The sequence below is a fragment of the Engraulis encrasicolus genome, chromosome 16 (genome assembly GCF_034702125.1).
Source record: "Engraulis encrasicolus isolate BLACKSEA-1 chromosome 16, IST_EnEncr_1.0, whole genome shotgun sequence".
Taxonomy (NCBI): Eukaryota; Metazoa; Chordata; class Actinopteri; order Clupeiformes; family Engraulidae; genus Engraulis; species Engraulis encrasicolus.
Window position 1 is genome coordinate 43,546,386 of NC_085872.1, and position 6,538 is coordinate 43,552,923.

A 6,538-nucleotide genomic window follows, 5' to 3' on the forward strand; every position below is an offset into this window, starting at 1 on the left:
CAAGATAATTACTGATACTAATTAGACATGATCATGTGAATTTGCCACACTTATTACTCTCGCTAATGGCTGGGACACATTATCCTTACAAGAGCGCTGCTTGGTTTACCTAACTGGGCCGCTCGTGGTTATTAGCCAGTATTAACTTTCGTGACAAAAATCTCAAGTAATTATGAGAGCGAAAAAAGCGGGAAAAAATGAAAGGTGACATAAGCTTGCATTGTTTGTCATTTCAAGATTATATTGTAGCATGTTGTTTATGGGCGTGTGTGCATGTCTTATTCATTTATCTTTTATTTGAATGAAGTTATCACGATGCTATTTTCTTATCTCAGTTAGTAAAGCCTTTATGTAATTATGCCTTAGATAAATATCATCAGATCTCAGAGCGTATCCAGCAGGAATACTGTAATTATGCAGTAAGATGCAGCCTGAGGAGAAACACTTAGTGTGTTGGCCTGTTAGAAATTAAGACACTCTGTAGCCTATTAGTCGAACCAGAGGAGGATTCTCTGGATGGAGCTCAGCAGCACCAGGCGCGCGTACGTCTCCCTGGCACACTTACAAACCATTTATACTCAGCTAAAAACCGTGCAATGGGTATAGTAGCTTGGTGGTGTGCAATTCAAATCATTGCAATTCATTATGGTAGTATTTCCTATCTATGTGGAATCGTTTGAAACATATACAGTGCATGGAATTCTTTTCATTTTTTATTCTAATTTGTGTTTGTGTGTTGTGGTTATGAATCGTGTGTGTGTGTGTGTGTGTGTGTGTGTGTGTGTGTGTGTGTGTGTGTGTGTGTGTGTGTGTGTGTGTGTGTGTGTGTGTGTGTGTGTGTGTGTGTGTGTGTGTGTGTGTGTGTTGGGGGAATGTAATGTTTAACCACTAACTAGGAGTATATGGAAACATGCAAAGGCAAACATGCCCATCAGACATCCATGTGTCATCAATCACCATTTTGGCATTTTATCTGTTTTCAGTTGGCTGGATTTGTGGCTGTTTGACAGAGAATCCTATAATGATAATAATACATAAGTTTTATATAGCGTTTTCTATGACACTCAAAGTCGCTTGAGTCTCACGCTGAGGCAACGGCAATTAAAACTGGGTACCATTCAAAACACTTATCGAGTTTGAACTCATAAATCCTTTACCATAGGCTTTAGGTGGATTAGGTGAAGCAGGTTATAGGTGTGTGTGTGTGTGTGTGTGTGTGTGTGTGTGTGTGTGTGTGTGTGTGTGTGTGTGTGTGTGTGTGTGTGTGTGTGTGTGTGTGTGTGTGTGTGTGTGTGCGGCGTGCGTGCGTGCGTGCGTGCGTGCGTGCGTGCGTGTGTGTGTCTGTGTCTGTTTCTGTGTGTGTGTGTGTTAGCGCGTGCGTGCGTGCGTGTATGTGTTGATGGCAGTGTGGGGGGCGAGCCAGGGGCAGGAGTGAAGAGTAGAGGAGAAAGTGCCCCACACACGGTAAAGCCGGGCCCATGAATTAATAAAAGGCGACGGGCGGGTGTCCGCGGCACGACGCCGCCTGATTGGGAGGCAGGGAGAGAGCAGCAACAGCCGCCGCCAGGAGAGATGGATGGCGGCAGTCAGAGGGATGAGGCGAGCTAATTACCGTTCAGAGTGTATCTTGTTAATTAAGGGCTAATTAGAGGCAGACATGGAGGGGGAGGGGCAGGGGGAGAGATGGAGGAAGACACGGAGAGAGATACACGGAGGGAGATGTGCGTAGAGAGAGGGATGCGAGAGGAGGAGAGTGAGAGCAGAGAGGAGGGGAGGGGAGGGGAGGGGGAGAGATTGAGGAAGACAGTGAGAGAGATACACGGAGGGAGGCGTACGTAGAGAGTGGGATGCAAGAGGAGGAGGAGGAGAGAGAGAGAGAGAGGGGAGGGGAGGGGAGTTTTACACATGTAGCAAGTGAAGCCGAACAGGAAAAGGTGATGGCCCTGTTGTAGCAGAGGGACAGGGCGAGGATGAAAGGAGGAGGTGAGACGGAGGAGTAGAGAGGCCAGTGGAGCGTAGAGATGACACACTGTAGGGACACAGAGCTTGAACACAGACATAAGGACAGGTTTGCTCTGTGTCATGCGGACAGGTTCGTTCTCTGTCATGTTAATGAGAAGCCGTTCCTCTCAGTCCTGGTTGAAATGGTGGAAGTGGCGGTGTCTGCTGGTTATGCATGAGGTCTTTCAAAGTAATAAGGCTTTAAGTCATTAACCACTAAATGCATTTATTAATATACTGGTTTTTTAATGTGACAGGGCAACGATTTTATTAGTGATTTTATTTTTTTCTAAAACAAATATTTTTGAACACATAATGCTGATGGTATATTTACATGTTTCTGAATATTTTGGCGTATTACATACAAATCTACCAGTCCACAGACATCCTCAGAGTATTTGAACAGTTCCGTTAAAAAAAAGTGAATTCTCGGTTAAAGGGTATGCCACTATTTTGGGGCTTAATACAGTTAAAACCGTTGGCCAGGGTTTATAAAGGTGGTAAAGTGTCTTATTTTTCATGTAAGCCGTTGTCTTGCTTTAAGACAAGTTAAAATATGGTCGCTAAGCTAGTGAAAGTCAATGGATCCGTGTAGCATGCTACATGCTACAGTGAGCCATTGACTTTCACTAGCTTAGCGACATACTCACTCTTTTAACTTGTCTTAAAGCAAGACAACGCTTAACATGAAAAATAAGACACTTTACCACCTTTATAAACCCCAGCCAACGATTTTAACTGTATTAAGCCCCAAAATAGTGGCATACCCCTTTAAGAGGGATCTAATGATGAGTGGTGCAAATATTGTAAATATCTTGTTGTAAATCAGGGATTCTTAACCATAGGGCCGCGGACCAAAGTTGGGCCGCGCGCACATCCTCCAGGGCTGCAGAGAACTTTCAGTTTCGCACCAGTGGGCAGACAGGGCCGCGGGACGGCACGGACGAGTAGCGTTATTAAGCCCAAATGCTTCCGACGCAGTAAGAATAGTGTGAGCCTTTTCCCAAATTCAACTCTGTCATAACGCAATGACCACACCCCGCTGTTTTTTAGATGCGTCCCAGCATCTCTATAAGAGGGTCTGTCCGTCCGCTGTCCGTCCGTCCGTCCGTCTGAAACGCATTCCTTGTCTGAAACGCTGTCTTGTCTGAAACGCTGTCTGAAACGCATTCCTTCAATTGTTCCTCCTGTGTCCACAAGGCGGAGGCAGAGAGGCATTTTGGCCTGGAGCGAATGCGTGTCAAAACCAAACCGGCAAGGCTAAGCTGATAGCATTGTGAGACAACTGAGGGGTGCATTCAATTTTCGGCATTGTTTTGCGTTTGGACAGTGGTAGTCAACTTCGTTCCTCCACAGCACACCAACACCAACACCACTGTGAGTGTCACTTAATGTTCACGGTCTTGTGATAGGCCTACACTTCGGCTGATAGTGTCGCGTTGTGCAGCTATTTTGGTTCATCAGAATGGAAATGAACGATTATAACCCCTTAATGCGCGCCGTACCTCCAGTGGCACGCTGTAATAGACATTGAAATGTTACTACCACAGCACTACAATACTATGACACAACACAGGCCGTTTAGCGATGCACCACGACTTGGTCATTACTAGGGATGCACGATGTATCGGCCAGATGTATCGGTATCGGCGGATATCGGTCGATATTCAACACATCGGACATCGGTCTGATGGGTAAAACTGGGCCGATGTTAACGCCGATGGTTTTTTTTATATGTTACGGTTCTAAAAGAATGGACTTGACGATGACTTTCACTGTTTGTCTTCTATTTTGTCTCTATTTTTTATCAAATTATCACAGGGAGTTAAAAAGTGTTTTTGGAAATAAGATGTTTGTATCATTGTCATCTCTTTTTTAAAAAAAAGAAATAAAAACATTGGTATCGGTTAATATCGGTCATCGGCCAAAACCGCAATATCATAATCGGATATCGGTATCGGCCAAATTTTTTGACATCGTGCATCCCTAGTCATTACCATACTGGTAACAACAAACATATAAAGCCGCGTCTTAAGGGGTTAAGGCCAATTTATACTTATTGGCGCTGACGGTTGCAGAGCCTGTGCAACCGTCTGTGCGCGACCACACCCCCCGCGCAGAGGCTCTGCAACCGTCGTCGCGCGCCTCAAAAAAATCCTGACTACGCGACAGACGGTTGCGAAGGTCGCAGAGAAAAGACGCTGTGATTGGTCGTCTCGATACTTCCTTCTTCTCGTGGCGGCACAGTTCTCCGGTAGTTTACGAGAGCCAAACTGTCAATATTCTGTGGAATACGAACACTTTCTTTCTAGTCTGTGTAAATAAATGAAGCTACAATGACTGAATTAGTAAGTAGCAAACAAACACTACATCAGTTTAGCACTCACAGCACAATGCCTGCAGTCTGACTACTGTACTGTAGCCTTGTAGCTATGTAGCCAAATGTAGCTAACGACATGACACCTCGTGCGCAGATCTATAACATCAACAGTGGTTAGCGACCGTAAGCAACAGGCGCCGTTGCTGAACTATAATCTGCCCTTTAGAAGTCGGCAGGCAGTATTTCACACAGATGTTTGTGCTCGGATAGAGGGGCGTTAGCATTGCATAACGCTCCATGACATGGAACCGTAATAAGTTGACAGGCGACCAGCAGCGCTACAGCTCTTCCTCTAAACGTGAGTTTGCAAACATTCTGCCACTACGTTTCAGTGAGTAGTCAGTGTTCTCGAACTAGTAGACAGATGGGCCATTTGCATTTCACATACGCTGTGTTACTGATGTTCTCGGGCATATTGCAAAGGAGAGTTGTTTTCTGCTGGTGGGCGCGTGGACCCCACAGGTGTTTTCCCTTGCGCTCAGAGAGAGCACCGGACAGAACGAGTCTTTTGCTTCGTAATTGGTTTGCAGTCGTATGAATTTGGTAAACTCTGCCACTGAAGCTCACTGCTTTGTGCCTTGACGGTAAAAAGCTGGCATTGAAAATTAAGCGCACAATGCATCCAAAGGGTGAACCCATAGCGCATGATTCACCCAAACGGTTTTATTTATTTATTAGGCTATTTGGCGATGTTTAGTTTCTTTCCCACATGCACATGACGCTGAAATGGCGTGATAGCCTACTAAAGGTTGATAAATAACCTAGTACTAATAATATCTGGTAATTTGTAATATAGCCACTTGATCTATGTGAAATTTGAAATTAGATGCTTCTTTTCCAAATCCAGGCATGATGACCTTATTATAGTCTAAACTGCAAAATATAAAGCTTTGTCTCGTCATTTCACTGCCTGCCACATTATTTGGAGTTTCCATGGGCAATAGGCTATGACCAATAAACAAAAAGCACATCCTCAGAGGGGGGTGGGCGTTGACAGGTTAGGAGGAGGCCAGCGGGGCGTTTTGGGGGGGAAAAAGGTTGGAACTGGCATAGAGGGACGCATCTGTTGTCCGCCTGTCGGCCTTGTTTGTTCGGGGGAGTAGGAGATTCATCAAGAACTACAGTAGGTGGAAACACACGTTGTAGGCTATTTGGAAAAAGAGAAATTACCAACCGCTTTCCAGCTGATTTGGTGACGTCCTCTGTGTCCTAATATCCTCACGTTTTAGTTGTTAGAACTTAGGTGTTCAACGGTTACTCAAAATAATTCTAGTTACTGAATCTTTATCCCTTATACTTGTCCAAGTGTCTACACATTAGTCCTTTCACGAATTTTGCTTGATACTGGAAAGTTTTCCAACCGACTGTGGAATTTCTCTTCTCGTCTCTTTCTCTTCATGTTGCGTTTTCACATCAGCAGAAAAGCGTCCTGATTCAGTACAAATCGCAAGTCAAGAGTTGAAGAGTTCAGATGCAAAACCCCCTAACTCCATTTCTGAAGACCTGCACTTCTATATTTTTAGAGAACCCCATTGTTGGTTTGGTTTACATTCATGTACTTGATAATACATATAAATAGTTATATTACATCAATAAAATAAAACAATATGCAATTTTGATAGCTTTGTATTAAATACAAATTAATTAAGATTATTTTCTGAAAAGGCACTTAGGGGGTTTTGCATCTGAATTCTTCAGTTGTCACACAAACTCTGAGCTGTCAAAGAGGCATTCAAATGTGTGACTGACTCTGACTTGCTAAACTGAGTGAATTTAAGGAGTGAAATTAAATAAGTGACATTAATATCAGCCTAACATTAATACAGTTCTATCCCTTGTGATACCATACTTAATTAATTGCCTATTTATTTATAATTTATAAATAAATATAATATAATATAATATAATATAATATAATATAATATAATATAATATAATACAATATAATATTGGGCCTAATATAAATTAGTAGCCTATGGGCCACAGGGCGCTGTGCACTGGAAAAAATGGGCCTCAACGTCAAAAAGGTTAAGAATCCCTGTTGTAAATCATATAGTACGTTGCATTTTCCGACTTTGTACTTGATGCTTGTTCTGGGCAGTATATTACACCATGTTGGATTTTGTACTGTATGCACTATTTCAGTGCATTTCTGAA

The 6,538-nt window shown here is 43.3% G+C and overlaps 1 protein-coding gene across 2 annotated transcripts in view; it reads left to right on the forward strand.

The window, feature by feature from the left end:
- Window positions 1-6,538, forward strand: part of LOC134465831 (arf-GAP with GTPase, ANK repeat and PH domain-containing protein 3-like) — a 125,558-nt gene that overhangs the window by 67,418 nt on the left and 51,602 nt on the right. The window lies entirely within an intron of this gene.